General features: G+C 45.0%; 1 protein-coding gene across 1 annotated transcript in view; it reads left to right on the top strand.

Annotated features, from left to right (window-relative positions):
- Window positions 1-20,878, top strand: part of LOC126871882 (unc-112-related protein-like) — a 37,007-nt gene that overhangs the window by 840 nt on the left and 15,289 nt on the right. The gene's annotated exons all lie outside the window — the stretch shown is intronic.

The following is a 20,878-nucleotide window of genomic DNA, read 5'->3' as shown; positions in this document are numbered from 1 at the left end:
CAACAAGTTGCGGGATTATTAGCGTGTCGTTACGAGGACCGCGACTGTTCGAGATGTGGTCTCCCACCATCGAAGAGACGACTGAAGTGTGCACGGGAGTGGAAAAACTGGACGGCCGAACTAGTTTCGCCATGACGGCGGACGTGTGGACGCGACCAGCGACTCCTTTATATGCTAAAGGAGCTCCCACAGCTCCGTAGAGAGACGAAAGACACGTGAGACCGGCAACCAATTCCTATGTCTGGCCGCACGTAAAACGAACACCGTACGGTCACTTTCGTCGTAGATAAGCATAACCTAGTCGGTGTCTTATTCCCTGATGAATCGTCGCAGAAAGAACAACTGATTCTACGAATACTTTGCTCTTCCTTTTATTCTTTAAATTGTGTTTCATGGTCTACACGTTAATTTGTCAGGATCTTTAGGCAAAAATTCCTCATTTTAGATGATGCTATATGAGAACTACTGTCGGTCAATACTCCAGATAATTAACCAGGTTGAGAGTAGGATAGTTTCGGTCTCGACGAATTAACCAATTTCGATCAATTGAGCGTACCGTAACCCACGTATGTACGCATGGCCGAATAGACGAGCGAATATATCGTAAAGCACGTTGGAGTCTAGTTCCAGTTGTCCTAAAAAGATATCGTGCAATTTCTGTGCAAATTATCCGTGAAATTTAACAAGTGTTTGCCTTTACATGACCAATTTCATCGATAAACGCTCGATTATTGCTATCAGCTTATATCCGGATAACACATAACTTCGAATGAAATTGGTAATTGGCTGGAAGAATTTGTTCAGTAATGAAATTATCAGGCTATTGCTCGATGCTTGTCTTAATAGTTAAAATAACATCTACTCGTTAATTTATTTACTCAACATCGTTTATACAACACAGTAATTTATACTTAGGGCCGATACTGGTTTCCCTTTTCCATCCGTTTGCTGTTTATTGCAAACAAGAACAACCGTTGAGCGTATAAAATTTTGATACGCGTTAGTCCATCTTCTATTAGCCATCAATGTATTTTCAGCAGTGTCTTATGAAGACGACATTTCCGTCTCTCTTGCCCCTTCGATCACGCGACAAAGAACGAGCCAGGCTTATTTTAACTTGCTGTTTCTTTCATCCGATTTTTCGAGCCGGCCTCTACTTCCACGTAGACGATCGTTTCTTCGGTCCCAAAAGGGATCTTCAACATTCTGCGCTCGTCCGGCCCTTTATCCCTTCATTAAATCTCGGCCTGCTATCCCTAACTAAGCTTTACGTCTTTTTTATACCGATATTAAGTCAATCATCTTTCGTGATTTTAAGTTCATATGTTCCTCAATTTACACTGGAAAGCGATTTTTTGATTAGATTTTCTAGATATTAATAATTGTCCTATGCATGCGCGCTTTTACGTGGTTCTTTAACTGTACCAAACAATCGAACGCTTTTTCTATAAAATCCGGCCACTTTGAAACGTGGCAAAAGACTACTTCCGGCAAGAGAAGATTTAAACTATGGTTTACTCGCTGCTTGTACGACAACGCGATAACTCGTATCTGAAAGATATGCTTTTCTGTGTGTAATGACGATAATTTCACATGAGTGCCGATATATCTACGGTCGACCTAACTTTCCGCTCTGACAGGTATAGCATAGTTCATATCGATCGAAACAAAACATTTCGAGTCGTTCTTTCAAAAGATGCATCTTTTTTCTTGGAACAGAGCGTCGATCGCACGTTCTCAAGCACCGAAACCAAGATTCAACGGACGAGGAAAAAAGAAACAGGTAAAAAAAAATCCAACAGCAAAAGCTTTTGTTAGGTGGGCCTTCCTTGCCCTTCCAGCTTGACAGGTTACCGTAGTTGTACAGGTGTTGGTCCAGCGCTTCCAGCAGCATCTTGCCAGTACCATGGCAAAACCCTATGTAAATATACCGGGTGTCCCAGGAGGAGACCAGATTCGAACTCATTGTACGGAATCACGTAGTAGAATACTTCGGCGCGGCAAAAGGTCGACATTCTTCGAGAGACCGAAGAGAAATGCACTGCTACGCTTGCATATACGCGACAACACGCTCGTTCGCCACTTAAACGGATGCGAGCGCTTATAAATGGCGCGTTTAAGCTCAATACAGATACATCGGTGTATAAGTTACGAGATACTTCCCGTGGATATCTTACGATCACATCGGTCGACTGTTTAGAACCGGCATTAGAAAAAAATTCGGCTAAAATTTATATTCCCTCCCCGGAACGATCGCCATATATTTCCCTGGCGTTTCGGACAGCGAAGTAAGACACACGCTATGTGTGTTTTTTCCTCCCTCGAGAGATTTAGTGTACTCTGCATGTAGAATACCGCCATTGGAAAGCCACGACATTATGTTACATGGTAGTCAACTGTCACACGGCTGTGCGGTGACTTCTGCATTCCATTGAAACGAAAACGAGAGGATTATCTTAGAAGTTGGATCGATATAACTTGAAAGAAAGGCGTCGCGCTGTTTATCCGAATAATTAACGTTCGTCGGATGGACACGTGCGTATACGCTAGCAAGGGAAAAGGGCGAAAAAACTGGAGGACTCGAAAGTACCGTACATCAGTAAGTCGATGACAAGACTACATTCTTCTTGCGTCGCTTCTTCGAAATCGAAAGAGACCCTACGGCGTTGCCACTGCAACCGTCATCTTGGGAGGCTACGATCCGATGAGTCGCTCGCTTAATTAACGAAACCGATAAGCGTCGACTTCATTATGAAGATTAAAATCGTCTTGGAACGGCCGATCCCACGGTCCGCTCAGATTGCCATCGTTCTCACAGCTTTTACCTGTGACCATTTTTTCCCATGCAGTTGGAAGTTGCAAAGAGACGCAGCGGGAAGCCGGGGAAAATTCTTGGCGTACGATTCCTTCGCATTTTCGTTGGAGAATCGGTAAGGTTTAAGGTTGTAGAAAAGCCATCGCCGGCATGGCCGTGTAGAAGAAAGGTGACAGGCCCGCAGGTGCCAATGTTTATAGTTGGTTACGACACGTACCATTCTGTAGGAGTCCGGGCGGCAAGGTAGGAAGAAGAAAAACGCGAAGAGGTCGAAGAGGAGAGAGCGAGAGAGGGAGGCCGCTAACGCGTGGGCACACAAACGCCACTCTCTCAACGTAGATTTTTAGCGTTTACTCTGATCAACGACGAAGCCACGGAGGCAAAATCCGAACTGCGAGACTTATCCGAGAGCCACTTAACTCGAATTATCTGCTCGGCTTACGTGTACAGGTTCGGATTACCCGCTTCGTAATTTTATATTCCGGCTACCTCGTACGGTATGGTAGCACGGCCTTCTTACGAAATTGTGCCTGTCCGAGGGAAACCGACGAAGCATCATTCTGACGTGCGGAATCTCCACCTCGCGTTGGTGGTTTCTCCTTCAACTTTTTCATCGCGTGCGTGTATATTCGAACGTTGCATAATAGATTTTAATTGGTATTTGTCGATTTCTGAATTCTCATCAAGTCAGTTCGAGTTTCTTGGAAACTGAAGAGACGCGGATGAGGTAATTTCTCTACTAAACGGAGTCATCAAATCGTTAATTTTCTGTTTCGTTGGGTCGCAAGAATACTACGTTCCTGACCATTACACGATTTCGATAATGTTGTGGAATGTTAATATTACCACGTTGCAATGGCTAAATAAAAAAGATAAGTACAGACAGGCATTTAATCTTATGTAATTGCGTTTCCTAATTGATTTACTTGGACTTTGCGATTTATCAATTTATTTCTTGATTTAATACAAAGCAGGCGAAAGAAGCGGTAGACGATGTGATATATATGTAACGAAAGGAGAGGTTTCGGTAGGATCGTTCCTTGGCCGAATTCTCCTCGGTATGGTATCCTCGTCCTCGATACCGGTCATTTCTCTCTGCTCGTTCTCGTAGTTACCAGGTGCGAAAGAATCGGAGGCATTTATTGTAGTGCACCCGGACCGTTTCGCCATTTCGAGGCAAGGTCGCTCTTACGGTACTCGCACGAGGCGCGCAAGCTTCTTTTATCTTGGAAAGCCTTCGTACGATCGATGCCACCTTCGTTGGCCGATCGTGCCGTTAACACATCGTCCACAATTATTACCGTGCATCATTTGATCGATCATCCTACATTACCGTTTTATACGCGTACCTCCGTATTATTCCAGTATACCGTACAATCTCTGACGATACGACTGTCGAAATCGTCTTTCATAAGACATTAATCGAGCCTTGAATGCTTACCATTTATTTTGTTCGTGAGAGACAGAGGTTTCCTCTATAACAACCTGATTACAATAGTAATCCATTCACAAATGCGCGCAAATGCGCTACGAGTCTTAATCATGCTATAATTGGATGGTAAAATAACGAGGAGCTAACGCCAAAGGCGAAGTTCCGATGACGTAACAAATAATAGTGGATTACAATACTATACCATACCAGGGAAGAGAAGTTAACGTCTGACATTGCTTTCCTCGATTCCCATAGCTGTTCTATTCGCGCTAAGTAAGATAGTTTCTATCGATCTGTACGTACCTATGCAAAATAGTTTCTAACTGGTCTCTATCGCTATGTGCCATATCTATGTAACATTCTTTCACGAATATACTCTGTGAAAATAAACTTTATCGTTTGCTATTGCCACTGGCTTACCATATATCCTCAAAGTGTCCAAGTTATCTGTTTGAATATGGAAAGGAAGGAAATGCGAAAGATTCATCGCTTCTTGGACTCGTGATAATCTTATTTGTTGGTGATATAGGATCGGAGCGATACCACCAGGGCAAAACTCAGTCCTTCCTTGGAAGAGACTTAAGAAGATTAGCTACTTGCGGCTCTCTACACGGAATTAAAGGTCGCCGTATGGAAATTCTACTCTGACCGCGTTATCAATGAAACTTCAGTACGTACATAGAGATTGTGGAAGACGATGCGCTCAAGCGTGTGTATTTCCAACAATTTCTAGCTTTCCGACGACAACTTTTTCTTCTAGCCTTGATCTGCCTGCGAATGAGATTAACTAGCAAAAACACGATAAATGTTTTTGAATATTATCGGTCATCCTTCGACCGTTAAGTAGGTAAGCTAATGAGTTACACGTTGCTACTCGATTACTGAGCTTGTAATAAGTCGCCGCTGTGGGAATAATCATCGGTCGTGCTAATCGAGGCGTATAGTTGAACAATTTCTGCGACTGCTCTTCTAAACGCTCATTGTAGAGGAATGAAATAATAGAAAGCAATGAAAATAAACTTGTTTGCAAGAAGACCATTTATCATGGAACACTTGCAGCAATTTCTGTCCGAGAAGCGCGGGCTATCTTTTTTAGACGCCTCTTTCGTTGCATCTGGTGACTCACGCCGGACTATGATACATACCTTATTCCAGTTTTAAGTAACACGACACTTACGGTGCAGTCCCCGGGAACAGGCCGCGATATCCGCACATTTCTCTCTGGTATGAATAATTCCCTAGGGCGTGAGCGAGTCAGTTTTTAGCGTTTTACAGTCGGACGAACATGCTCGACGGGTTTTGTAATTGGCGGCAGGCTGAATCATCCGCGAAAGAGGAGTCCTTTTAAATAAATTGAGAACGAAGGATACTCCGTGAACTCGTCGTCGACTAATTATTCGAGGAACTGAGACGACTCTTAGACAGATGCTACTCCAGAAATATAATTGCGTTCAATGTAAAACAATTCCGCACAAAGAAACTAAACTTCTACTCTGTTTGGTTTCCGAGCATCTTTGACTTGTAAATGAGCTACTTCGTAGCACAAGCCTCAAGTCTCTCAGTTCTAAGCGAATGTTCCAGGCAAAGTTCAATGTTAAGGACATAAGTTATATAACGGCTTTTCGTCTGCGACTCGTTCTTTTCTGCAACGTCGCTGAATAATGTACTGAATGTATGTCTGGGAGACATTGTTATAAGATAGTAAATCCCAATGGAAGTTTCGCAAGTTCAATAGTACGAGCCATGGTTATGGTAAGTCTAGCCGAGTAGGGTTTTCGATAGAATTTGTTCACCAGCCAGTTGGCGATGCTCCAACAGAAACGACCGTAACGCAAAAAACTTGAGCCAGCACTGAGTCACCGGGCAGCTGTTGATTCTCGAGCATTTATCATTTTTCAGAATGTTGGAAAAGATTTCATTATCTATGCGCTCATTGTAATATGTTACGAACATTCGGGGTTTTTATTAAAAATTGTTTCATGAGCATGCTAAAATCATAAAAGTGCGTGTTCTGGCTGATGGTCGAGCAAAGTGTTGTTCGTCGTGTTCTAAACAACGGCAGAGGATAATTGTTGCATACGATACTTGTCTTAATCACAAGTAGTTAAGAGTGGAATTACAGTGCGAATATAATGTGAAAGTGGGAAAGACAGCTTGTGCAATAATCGCATAGCAAAGTTTATGTCTATAACACAATGTCTATGACATAACATTCGCCTCAGCATTGCGTCATCGGTAGATCATAAATTTATTACTGCATTCTTTTAAATTCCCGGCGAATCAATAGTTAAACTTTAACGAATGGAAACTTTAAACTGACTGAACTGTTCGGTCAAACTTTATCGCGCGCAAAGGGTAGAAGTATGCGGAGAAGAAATAATGTCGGTAGCTGCTCCCGAAACGCGTTTCTTGGGATAAGATAACCGTTCCGTACTGTTTTCGAGACTCCAAGTGAATGGATTCTAAGCCATTGATATCATTTATTTTTGTGTCACATAGTCTGAGTATTTTAGTTCACGTGACACAGAGTTCCACAAACTGATAAATCTATTTTAGGCTTTGTTCATATCGAAAATATCTCTATTTATTTTCATCGATTACTTTATGCGTTTCACGAAAAGTATTTTTCCTTGTCTGGAAAAAGAACCGCAAATATATCGCAGGAAGTCATTAAGGTATCTAGAGAATCGATTCGTTATTTATGCGGATGAAATAAGCGGCACATTTGACGCTGAGCAACTAGAGAATGATCATCTCTAAATAGAGGGAATAATTTAAAGCGATGATCAAGAGCTGACAAAAGAAATTAGAGGAGGAAGTTATCGTTACTGATGAAAATCGACCGAAACCTTGGCTGAGTGACTTCATTATTGTGGTTTGTCAGCACGACGGACAGAACTTATAAGGCAATAAATCGGTTCAACGAATTCACGACGACCAAGAAAGAACTGATGCGTAAGCAGAGAAAGATAAAATTCCATATATGCCTTTACGGGAAGCGTGAAACAATCTTTTCCAATTTTGTCACATAATTTCGAAGATACTTACGACTTTTGTGTTACGTTTTATTCCGTTAACGTGATTGCTCGGACACGCCTCGAAGACCTACCTGTAACATAGTCAAGGTCATTCCTTTCCGGCAAGAAATACCAAAGGAAATTTCCTTTTGGTTAGATGCAGCCTTGACTTGAATAATGATGATGAGATCAAACAGACCACACCTCTATTAATAGGACTTTAGCGAAGTCTAATATTTTAGAAAATGGTCCCTCCGATGTCTCAATGTGTAAGACCGTGATGTCATTTAAAAGCAAGCAGAAATATTCGTAATCGTTATTTCTGCAGTATTGCCTACAATTTAGCTATAAGAAACGCCTATGAAAAATATCGTTAAAATAGTTTTTCCTTTGAATTCTTTTCTATGCTTACGCATAGTTGGCGCAGAAACACGCGAGTATTTCATTCAGTTTATCTGTCCAGTGGGGTGCCAGCAGCAGGCTTTCGTGCGACCTTCTTCTCGGGACTGGTGCTCTCTTCTGATGGCGCCTCGAGCATGGTATCTCGAAAATAAAGCAACGAAAAGCGTGGATCGTGAAGTCACTACGTCCGGTCGCGCAAAGAAAAAAAAGGCGAAACGAATACTTTATTGCACAGCAATACTAGCTTCTATCGGCTATTAAGTTATATCAGAAAGGTCGGCCAATCTTTTCGCAGAAACGATTTCCCACTGCACAGATTAACAAGAAGTGCTTCGATGAACGTAATCGGAGTGCAGCACTCGTAAATACGCTCCACTGCTTTCAAACGACAATTCATTCGTGCCTAAGCTTCGGCGATTAATATTAAAATTGCGATTAATTCTCTTTAATGATTCAGCTGAGCGCGAAGAGTTGCGAAATCTTGCGTACAAAGAAGACAGCGTTAATCGCCATTGTGAATCTTCCGAGTACGAGTTATGTTTGTACTTTACTGATGTGTTAACAAAGCAAATTGTCGTGTTTTATTTTCGTGTCGTGCCGTGAAAAGTTATCGCGGTGAGCTACCCCGATGTCGAAGGGTCTTGATACGAGGAATCTCGGAACACCCGTTGTTTGGGTCCATTATCTCTATTTTTTTTTTTGACCCCTTCGGTGCTTAGACTCGCGCTCTTTTCAGCTGTAACGCCGAAAGAGTTCCAAGAAACACTTTTACGTGCTCATAAAAATTTTGATGTTCCTTCGAAACACCATCCTGACTGTTGCTCGCTACACTGTATTGTAAGTTTACTAGATTAGAAACTCGAGAAGAACCTATATAATATTACGCGAATGCCTTTCTTTGTGTTTGAAAATGTTTTCCTCGATCTATTTACTATTCAATCGGATCTTCATTCTCGATATTCTTCTTAAAGCCATTTTTCCCATCCACTCAACTTTCTCGACGCCTCTTTAAGAAGTTACGTAGGTAATCGTTCGTAATCCCGCGGTTCTCATTAAATCTTCGTTGTTTCATGGTCGTTGTCAGGATCCAAAAACTGGCATGGCCTCTGTATTGTTCCTCTGTGGACATCTTCGAGGCGTTTCCACACGGGCCCCAACGGAGAGACGTGAAATGTCAGGCGTGGGCAGTAGCTGCCTTTTCGACGCGTGATTTCAGCTCCCTCGACGAAAGTGCGCACACATCTTTCCTACGGAACTATATAAGGCGAGCTTTCTCCGACTCGTTTTCGAAGTTGCGACTCCGTCGGTGACTTCACGTCGAATTTACGATACAATACGTGTGCCAGGAGCGATCTCAGGCATCGCGTTCATCGTTATCGAGCACACGATTACGAGAGTGAACGGAAATCTCGAGTGGCTGTTGATTGGCGCAAGGACGCAGAGCGTACAATTTGCAAAGGAACACGCACACGAACAGACTGTGTCGTGGCACGAACATGAGACGTGGAAAGTTGATTGGGAGCGCGAGGCCAATGAAATAACCGCCGACATCCCTATACCCTCGTGAATATTTCAGTAGTCGTCGTGTAGTCGTTTTCAGGATGCGACCGCTAGCAAATTGGGGCGGCTTAACGAATGAGGATGCAGGTGTTGCTACAATTGGTCGCACTCGTCTCGTAGCCTTCCGAGAATCGAATACAACTATGTTTTCTTACTTTTGGAAGCTCGCCATGCCTGGCGCCGTGCTTCGTCTCGTCAGATTAAAATAACGTGAAATAAATTGTATAAATCATCAAAAGAGGATACTTAATCAATGGAAAGATTGTTCGAAGTGAGTACCAGCCTGTTCCGTTTGAAATTTATTCGTCCAAACGAACTGCTTCCGCGGCAGCAATAAACGGTGATTTAATTGAGGTCTCGTTCGACTCGCTTCGTCTTCCTCAGTGGATACGTCGTGGATTGCATCGATCCTGATGGAGTATAAGCCGGCTCTCGATCGTCCATTGGCGGCACAATTATAACGGATGTGTTCTCCATCGTGCATATTACGACCGACATTCGACACCCAGTCAAACATATCGAACGAATGGAGTCGCATATCGTGACACGCGTATTTGCGCACTCCGGAATCCTTCTGTTTTCCCCTATACCCCCTTTTCAGAGCCGAGAAACTTTTGTTTTCCAAGAGTTCGATCTGAAAGTTTCGAATAACTTCAAATATTTGTATGCGCGTACAGTTTGCGTTCCTTGAATGACGACCTTTGCTAATAGAATTCTTGTTATTATATTTCTTAATACGTATCACGCAATTAACCGAGGTAACAGGCTGTTCGTCTAAGACTAATTTGAATGCGATCATTGTGTGGTTTTTCAACGTTTACGCTGAGCGAAGGCAGCTCGTGATCGGATCCATGGGGATCTATGGATGGTAAAAAACGCGTGTAAGGTTAGAAAGTCACGTGCACTCCGGTTGATCGGTTTTATTCGACCTAGCAAATCCGCATGAACGGATCATTGTTTGTGTTTCCTCGGCAACGACGCGTTCTATGCTAAATATACGCGGCCGTTATCGTTGCTCGAGCGGTGATCGCGAATCGAATATCCAGATCGATGCCGAGCATTGCGACACTTCGTGGTCTGCTTCGATCGCCGTTGCTCGCTCGTGCGAAACGATATTTCAATTTCTTTCGTCGACTTCTCTGGCGGCGGGCAAAATATACGAACTTAATTTCGCTGGTTTTCGACACCGGTGGTCTGCCGGCCTCGAGAACCGGTCGATGTTTAACGCGACGAAGACCTACCGACCAGTCGATTATCCTGCCATGCGACCGAATCGGTCGAAATATTACATGTACTCGGCCGAATCCCATTAATGGCAGGAAGGACGATGATTCATGCGCACGCGGTTCCATCTTTCACCCTATTCGCTGCGTGTTTTTGACGCTTGTCACGGGTTTTGCCGCAGAATCGCATTGCCTAAATTGCATTGGCGATTAAGCCGGTACTCCGTGTACTCGAGCCCATAGCATCCCTCCATTTGCCTCGCCAGTCATAATCGCTACAGTGAAAGATAGAGAAAGCACGATTTGCAAGGAACTGTGTTCTATCAACGCGCGCGCTTATCATCTGTGGACAAAATTACGTGTATACAAATATTTCATGGGCTTTATACTTTCGTCAGACAATTATCTTTGCTTGGTGTTATCGTCTCTAAGAACTTCGGACCGCTCCCGTTCTTGCGTCCGGAGACGCAAACCGAGCGCATGACTCAAACGTCCGTAATTTTGCACAGCATCCGCACGTGTGCGTGGACGCACGCCTACCTACCTGCGAACACGGGAAGCCTGACCCCTTGGAGCGTCTTAAGGCTCAATAGGAAATAAAAGCGGTCGGCGACAGAGAAAGGCAAGGCATACGCGAAAGAGGAAGAGACAATGGTACATTGTGCGTCGACCAGCAGGAACACGCCGACCTGGTGTACGCATCGCATCCGTTTCTGATCCGGCGCACACGCGAGCTCGCGTAGAAGCAGACTCGCTACTCACAGTTTAAACATAGCACGTGACGTCAGTGATGCTTGCGATCCCGTCACATTTGGTTTCGTAACTCTTCGCTCGTCTGTTGGTCCACGCGTCGAAACATCCGCGAATCACACTCGACGAATCTGAACAGGATGTGTAGCAAACTTTTGCAGCGACGGAAAGAATTATACAGCTTTGACGTTCTAGATACGTAGAAAATTAAACTGATCAACTTTATTTTTTGTAAACTTTCCAATTTTATGGATTTGCATCTTCTGCATAATAATTTATTAACTAACAATATTAGTGGGTCGACAGAGGACGAGGAATTCGTCAGAACCTTATTTCGTTAGAGAAATTAAACATTGTAACTATACTTTAACCTTCGACTTTCTTTCGTGATACGAAAGGGATGATTTCACCCATTCCTGGTAACTCGTCTTCTTTTTTCGGTGTGTGAGTCATTGCCAGTGGCATCGATCAAAGCTCGCTCCTATCTTCATGTTGTTTCTTTCGCCTGTTGTTGTGCTCCAAAAAAGTTTATCGATCTTGAGACGATCTTCACGCGAGATATAGAAGTAATCGACCTTTAGGATGAATGGCGTCATTGATTACGCGAGCGAGAACTTCTCTTGCTAAGCTCTTGGAAGTTACGCAACGGATGTACTTTGTCATGGAGCGATGCATTTAGGCGATGCATCCAGCTTGCGAAAATATCTGATGCTGAACAGCGTCGCGACAGACTGGTCTTTTGTCACGTAGGACGCGTCAGTGACTCTCAAAGAATCTTTCCCCAAGTATTCTAGGATTTCTAGGTTAAAGTACAATGTCCATGGAGTTTGTCTTTAGTCGACTTGCGTCGTAAGAGCGTGTGACAGAATGATGAAACGAATACTGCGTTGCGCCAACAGCTGTTCGTCTAGTTAAGGAATTGCTAATGCAATTACACTGTCGTCGTAATTCGTAACGTTATTTCGATCTCTACGACGAACGGATAGAACAGAAGGAGATGTAGCGAAAATTTGTAGAAGCCGTAACTTTATTCGTCGATAATATCTGACGCGGCGAGTGCGGTAAAAGGTGTAATGTAATTCTGTCCGGAGGAGAGTCGGCAGCCGAGAAGGCACTTTGTATGGCGGGACATAAAGCAATCTCGTAGCTCGTACGATTTGAATACGACAGCCAGCCGCGAGATTCTTCGCCACGGCCTTGCAGCTTTAGGTGCCTTACACGGACGAGGTGGTATTCGCGCGGATGTTCGCTGTACGTCTTCGAAATCTACGTCGCAGAAGAGAGAAACAGACGCATCGGTAACGCGTGAATGCTTTGGAATATTTATTTTTCTCGAAAATACGCAACCGGACCTTGAAACACGTGACAACTGGTATGGGTCGCCGAGGTCTTGACCGTGGCACAGATATTGCTTAAAAAGTTGCGCGTTCTTTTTTTAATCGAAATCAAAGTATCAGAACCCTGTCACCCAGAGAATTTTACGATTCTGGTTTTGCCAACAGTTTCGCGCGCTTGTAATTTCCATGTTAAAGAAGATACTTTTACCTGGTCCGTTTCCCGGTGTTTTTCATTCAAAAAATGCTTGCGCGCGAAGATGCCAACGTCGCGGGGAACAGAATTTCTCCCTGCGTTGGCAATTTCGTTGAGTGCATACTCGTGTACTCATATGCGGCGATCGAGTCCGGTGCGAGATGCATGCTGCATTCCTAGCGTCTTGGCAATGTGCCCAAGTGCATACCTGGATTACAGCCGTTGATTTTACCTTTTTTTCTTTCGCCCTATTCTTCCCCCTTTCTCGCAATCTCGCCGTTTATCTCGGCGCTGATACGATGCACGCGAAGTCGTTGCACCCTCCTTATGATTCGACTTTGAGTTCCATTCCTCGGCGAGGACTCGTTTCGCTTCGTCGATATTATTCGGTGCTCGTTAATGTAAATCGTCCGACAATGATGAGTCGATACTTTCAGCTGTCGCAACGTCGCTTAATTATTCGAATTCGTTATGTTTGTTTGAAATCAAAACAAGTTCGGTTTGAAGCGTTGTAATGAAGACGCCATGGCGCATCCAACGTTCCATTGTATCTTCGCTTGTTTATTCGTATGGGCTATCTAAATACGTCTGCGTATCTGTTCACTACATTCAGTTTTGCGTCACAGACTTCAATAGCCGTGGTAATTTTCGTATATCGCTAGGTCGATTCGATTTTAAACGTTCCAGTTACTAGCGGCAGATAACATACCACTTCTTAACGCTTTTGGACGATCTGAAAAGGTGTTATCAACTTGTATCAATATTATGCTTTACTTATATCGCGGCTTGTTCTTATCGCGCGGAATTCTTCCTATCATTAAAGTTGAAACCTTCGCTTAACACGAACGTAATATTCGCCTTGCTAATTAGCAATGTTGTACGGAAATTTTGACGATCGTTTTAAGATCCATGTTTGCCCGTCTATTTTAATTCACATGACTGAAAATTACGATTATAAAATATCGTTCGGACTATTTGCAAAATAGCGATATATATGACAAGTACAAAGAACATGGAGCGAAGTTTGATCGGCCTCTAGACATCCATATTCATACGCAGGGACTACGTATAGAAGACCACATACGCGGGACCTGTCTGCCTGTATAGCTGGAAACGCGTAGGCGAAACTTGCCTGTTGGTTTCCATTCACTCGAACGCCTTCGTGTCCATTCATGGTGTTTAGTATATAGTATGTCGACTCTTGTCACGCATACCACTTCATAACTTGATAGATTAGAGACCAAATTGGTTTCCAGTGTCTCTATCTTGTCGTTAGGAGACCGACAAAGAATCGATAGTCGGTGATAATGGACACGGGGAAAGATACAATCGTTACGATTCGATAGATGTAATCGGTCGTATTCAATTAAAGGAAACAGAAAATTAAGCAGGAAAATGATTAATTTATTTATAGCGTATCCTAGGCTACTTGTATCGTTCTAGCGTCCGGTGGCTGAACGTGTACAAAGCCCATTATATGAAATTATCGAAAGAACGTTACACGTCGGTGTATTTATAGAAGACGATAATTAAGTACTCTTTTACGAAAAAAGTCTGAATGGCGTATGAAAGGCTAACGACTGACAGTGATACATAGCGAAGACAAGGAGGGTAATAATAGTCGATAAGTCACTGGAGTTACAGTCGATTGGCGCGATGTGTGCGCGTTGCATCATTGCAAGATCCCTGTCCATGTCCGTAAATTGCGATTTTCTCAGCCCACATGTGAAGGATTCGAGCGACACTGCGATCTACGTGCTCCGTTTCGCTCGCATCGGCCGCTTATTAGTTTCGTTTATTTCCATCTATATACACGTACGCGTGACCAATGTCCGCGTGTAAACGCTGCGCCGGTTCGCTGGCCGTTTTATTATTTACGGTGATTGATAACGCCGATAGCGTTTATGTGCGCAGCTTATCTACCCACGCGAGACAACGATCCTCATGTGCCCTTGCAATGTTTCGTCGACGTCTTCATTGAAGTCCGACTCAGATATATTCATTCAAGTCATCCATCGCAAACATTTACCGAGACACATTTTTTTCTTCGATAATCGAAAGAATTGGGTCCAAGGAGGAGATTCTCGAGATCTCGCGAATAGAAAAATTCCAAGTACCGCCTCTAGGTAGGCCAACGTCCCTGGAATAACAACTACTCGAGATCCGACCTCCTTCTAGCGCGGTTCATTTACAGGTTTCTCGCGTAGGTCGTTCGAAGCGGCCGGCATCGGAAACGATAAACGTCCCGAAAGATTTACAGGAGCATGAACGTGCACGTGCGTAAATGCTCGTCTAAGTCCGTCGATGCTGGGTAATTACTCACGATCGATACCGGTACAACAAGCACGGCATGGAACGTTGCTGCTTCGGCGACCGTGCAGAAATCAGTTTGCCGTTCATCGCGATCGTGCCTCCGCAGCGACGTTCGGTCACGAGCTTTCGGAGTATCGGGATGCACGCTGCGTCAACCAGCCAGTTATCTGCGTAGTGACTCGCTTTGCAAATTATTCACGGCACGCGTATTTCCGATGCAACGCGTCAACGTGTTAAAGCAAGCACAATAATATATGCATGTATGATTCATAGAGATATAGATACGAGTTAGGATGAAGAGCGTGGCGAAGTTGCGAGAACTGGAAATCGTCTCTTTCGCTTCGAGTTGCTTTCTCTCGCTGTGCAACAGTGGGAAATTAATGGAGCGCCGGAGCAAAGAGTGTTAAACATTCTCTGGAGACGGTGACACACGGCGTGCACTTAACATAGTCGCTACACGCGTTTGAGCGAAGCGTCGAGTTAGCAAGAAGCGCGTGGCTCGCGTATGAAAGGGATCCATTCATCGCGATAGAGCGAAAGAATGCTAACGAGATTGTATAATTGCTGGGAGTGTGATATATCGATGCACCGCTACACGACGAAACCGGTGAGCTGTCTCACCCGTGAATGCACGCAAGAAAAATACGGAATCGCAAGTTACCACTGCTTCCGGAAGTCAGCAATCAACGCTCTCTATCTTAGCACCTCTTTTTTTCCACCATACTTTGTTCCTGGAGGGGAAATATGTATTTCTTGCGAGAGTGTCGGGTAGATACTGTTCGAAACAGGTGTTTCATTTCGTGTGAATTTCTAGTTTCTTGAATATCGAGTAGTTCGCTTCGTCCATTTCAAGCCGAGTAAGTAGATGCCTCGGTGACTTTACAGCACACATAATAAAATTCTTCTATCTTCGCGATAGTGAGTCAACATGGCCGCGGAACGTCGAACCTTTGACCAGACTCGCTGCCATTCGATCTATCGACTAACTTAGGTAGTTTTCACAACTTCCTCGCTATCTCCTTTCTCCCATTGTCTGCTACTGTCGAAAACAAGCAAACTAACAGTAACAAGCGTCGGCTGCCAGGAAAAAGGAAACAACCTCTTGGGGAAAACACGAGACGGCAGGTTCGCGCAGGCGACATAGCTCGGCTGCTGTTGCGATTCGCTTTCAACGCACCGGAAACGGTGTTACAGGGAAAGGGGAGACCTGACGTCAGCGGAAGTCGATGATACTCGCGAATGTGCAGAGTTAAGGATGTGCAGCTACGATAAGGCGACCGGAATCCTTGTAAATCATGTACACGATGATACCAGCGCGAGGCACGACGCCAAGTTTCCTCTTTCGCGTTTTTCTATGCGCCAGCAGGAACGCTAATATGACTTTCACCCGTTTAACGGAAGCTGCAATCTTGAATATGCGAGAGATTTAATAGACACGTATACCTAGCTGGCCAGGCACGCAACTTATTTTTTCTCGCGACGATTATTCGTGGAATGCCCGATACGTGGCCTATCGTAAAGCTACCGGCATTCTTTCGACTTGACACGGAGCGTATCGAGCTTGTCGACTCGGTCGTAAAACTTTACATAAAGCCTGGCGAGACGATAACTTTTCGCCAGAGGTAGGGGAATACAACGTTTCGAGCTTTGGTTATCGCGACGGTCGGACTTCCATAAAACGTTATTCCTCCAAGGTCATTCCATGCGAAAATAAAGCAGTCCGACGTGGCGTGGCTTTTCCAGCCGATCGATCGGCTCGTTCGACTCCTCCCACGTTATTCCGATATTCGTGTGGAACCTCGTGTACAGAGACAGAACGTTCCTACGTCTACCAGCCACCCCTTCGAGGGACGACGACGAGTCGGTGAAAAAATTATAGACGTCTGCCGGTTTGCCGAGACTGTGGAAAAAGCTTCCAACGGTGTCCAGGCCAGGCTCGTGTTCGATCCGCGTGGCTCGAATCGAGTAGTTTCTTTCTTTTGTCGGCCGATCGGTCGAGTGTGGAGACGGTGGCGAAGATAAATTGCTTTCGAGCAGCTCAATCACCGGGAACGTGGCAAGAACCGACTTCTCTCCGCCAATATACACCAGAAATAGTTAATGCGTCGACAAGCTATATTTCTCCGCGTGTTTTCTCCCCTCGTTCCGCGAGAAACTAGGCCTCTGCCGCAGCCGCGAAATTAACCATCGTCGAGCATATGATTTATGAGACACCCTATAAGGCACTAAATTTACATTTATAAAAGAAACCTGGATAATTTCGAGTTTTTCGAACATGCGACACGAGCATCCGTATTGAAATACTCGCGCGAGCTCGATCGATCGGTATCTCGTACATTTACCATTATTTAGGAATTGTTTCACTCGGCGCGATAATATGAGGCAAACATGTTCGCTATTGATGAACGATCGTCTCACTTAACGGACGTCGTTCAGCGATATTTGCGACAATGATCAGCATTACGCATCCAGAATTCGTTCAAGATGGAATGTAGGTGCGCAATAATCTGCTGTGCCAGTCAGCGCATAGTATTTTAGTCGCGTTTATGTTTTACGAGGTCGATTCGACGAAACTGTATATACTCGCATGCATGTGTTTCCTAAAGACGCAAGTTGGGGGGAACACGGTTTTACTGGCCATTGCGAAATGCAAATCCGTGGCGCCAGTTTACACGGTCGTCACTTAGCCACGTTACGTCATCCGCCGCGACGTCCACTGAATTTTTCCTCTTCCTTTTATACCGATTTCGACTGTGTTCGCATTCTTTCGCGTTGCCCATACATGTCCCGATAATTCGCTTAATTGCATTAACGGCTTACGCGAGCAAATTTTCACGTTGTTTTCTTGTATCACTTGACAAATGGCGAAATTGAATTCGGATGGAAGGCGTACTCCGATTCGTTTCACTCTAAACCAAGTAAGTCTCGATTCGCAGAAGCAGACTATTCCCGTGGCGTTTAACGTGCGTAGGACTGCGATACCTTGAACCGGAAACGTCGCAGGCATGTTGATTGCATGGAATATATCAATCCGATGGTCGCTGCGCGTCCATTCACGAGCGCACAAGCGCCACTCGCGTCCGGACATCACGATGCATCAGAGAGGCCGACGATACTCGCATCGAAAACGGATACCGCGGACAACTTAATTAACCAGTCGACGTATGATTATCTGTATCCACCTAGCCAGTATTCTGCCTGCTTCTTTTTGATTTGCAAAAACTGAACGACCGGAGCGGTCTCATTATGGTCATTAAAATTCTTTGGACGAGTCCACTCAAGGATCATAAAATTTACCGGTTGCCTGATTAATATACCTGCATATAAGACACATATTACCATGTACAAAGTTCATCGAAACGAGTTCGGCGCGTGTTTCACGATAAAATTTCTGATCGGATGAGAGGACACAAGTGAAAGTCGAGGTTGGATCGTACGAAAGAAATCTTCCTTAAGAGTAAACCACTATTGTTACGTCGCTGGTGTATTTCACAAGTTCGCAAGGTCTCCCTCGGTGAGTGCAGCGTCGTTTCAAGAGGCATTCAGCGTCGAATTATCAGAGCGAGTCGGCGTTTTTCGATGCAACGGAGCGCAGCCAGTAGGGAACGACAGAGAGCAGATTCGTCTACAATGGCCCAGGGCGACGAAACAATCACCGCGTCCCCCAGTTCTTCGAGAAAGCGAGGAAGTCGCGCACAATGAAACAAAAAGAGGAATAACCTCTCTCGCGGCCGTACAACGTCGACGTCCCGGAAGTGCGAGCCGGTCGTGCCTCATTACCGCGTGCGTTTCCCGTGGAAAGACTAATTGCAACGCTCATCCCTCCTCCCTTCTCCATCACCCTCTTTCTCTTTCTCCTCTATGCTGCCTTCTGTGCCATCCCGCAATCTCTCCTCGCTCTTTCCTCCTTCTATTCCTTAGTCGCCGTTTTCCGCTCATTTTCCCTTTCACCGAACGCGAACGGGAAGCAGCGGAAACAAATCGTGCGTTCGTAACGAGGCCCCGTAGACGAAGGTCGACCAAGGATGAAATCGATTTGACTCGCGCGATCCTCCCCCGGAATTCTCGGTTCCGTCTGATTCTCGACCAACGAAAATGAAAGCCCGGCTCGCAGCACTGATTGGGGGAGAATACAAATGGCACGGTAACGAGAGAGTAGGCACGTTCCGGGTTACAAGATCCATGCGACGGCGGTTCCTTGGCCGATTGGTCAAGCGTGCAAAAGAGACGCCGCCACGCTGGGTGCGAATACCCAGCCGATTCCAATAATAGTTTTCTCCAGCCTGCCCCCCACTCTTTCACTCTTTCTGCAACCCCCTTTTGGACCTCTATAAATATCATCGCGTGACCCAGTTTTCTTTAGGGGGAAGGAACCAGAAATGTTGCCATAAACCAAAATGATCGTATGACGCCATTTTCTAACTGGCTAATACTGGAAGTATTATACATAGAAGCGAATGCCGGATTTCGCAAAGGTCGCTCTACCGAGATTTAATCCACAGTTTTTAAACTCTGAAAGCTTAATAAAGCTATATGGTTGCTAGGAACGACGTATTCGGACAGGGTTGACGATTACTCGGATGGCTGACGAGACGCAAAACGAGTCTGGTGACAGCGTGAAGTTTCCATTTCACCGATGACCTCTTCGGAACGCAATTTCCATAACTCGTCGGGACGGGTTCAGAGCGTAGACAGTAAACGGTAGAATCGTACTTTTGTTTTTCCCAAACGAATTTTTAGGCGATTACGAACGCATCCGGAGGTACCACACGAATTAAAATCCCACGACGTGGCGTCAGGCAAAGTTATTTCGATTCTGCCGGAAGTTCCACGTCCTCGATCCTTTCTCCGATCGACCATCGATCGTGACCGACACCTCTGGCATCACAATTTGCCGTGATGGCCCATTGTGTGTCCGAGAACTCGGCTGGCGCTTTACACGCCAACGGGACTATCTTATTTCAGCCGAATGATGGATAGAATCTGACATTCACCCCGTTATTCACTGGAATAATCGCATCGGCAGAAACGCATCGATCTAGCAAAGTTTGCAGCTATATTCGAGCCGCTAGTTTCAGGGGGTGGAAAGTTGGAAACGTTTATCCGTGGCGAATATTTCGTTCGCGATGGGCAACGATCTGTCTGGTCGACGAGCCAACGCGGGGTCGTTGTTCTGTCATTTATTGTGCTCCCTCTCGCTTCCTACCCCTCATTCTCCCTGTTCCACTCTATCCTCTTCCTTCCTCTTTCTCTTTTTCTGTCCTCTCGCGTACTCTTCTCTCGTCACGCTCAACCGCTCCCTTCGGCTTCATCTATGTAATTGCGTGTGCAGCGTCACTCGCGAGATCGTTGTCGCCGGCGTTTTCGCTAGTGTTTCTTTTATTTCGTCTCCGAGTTGCGAACTACGTGTTTGCCAATGGAGAAACGATCGCTACTCGAAGACGCGTAACATCGGGCACATCGAACTCGGAAACCGTCGAGTTTATATCGACGATTCGATAGAAACGAGGGCTTTGAGCAGCGTTTCACGGTGTCAAGGTAGTTCGCTTAACGAGCGATGCTTTTATCCGCGGCAACTCTTTTCGACCTTTCACCTCTGGTGAAATGCCGCGTGGGCAGTCGCGCATCTTCCGACTCCACGCTGCTCGGTACGAGAAAGTGAATTTTTCTTACTGGATAGCCACGTTCATGGGAACGTAGGTGGGAAATCGCGGAACGAGCATCGAACCTCCTCTATTATGTGCAAATAACGTAAATCGGCTTATCGCTGGTGAGAAAGCGGAAAGTGTTGTTGGAAATTAAGACGGAAAGATTCCATGATAAAATGTATAATTGG

The sequence above is a fragment of the Bombus huntii genome, chromosome 12 (genome assembly GCF_024542735.1).
Source record: "Bombus huntii isolate Logan2020A chromosome 12, iyBomHunt1.1, whole genome shotgun sequence".
Lineage (NCBI taxonomy): Eukaryota > Metazoa > Arthropoda > Insecta > Hymenoptera > Apidae > Bombus > Bombus huntii.
The sequence above is the reverse complement of the archived record's forward strand: the minus strand, read 5'-3'. Positions and strand labels throughout refer to the sequence as shown.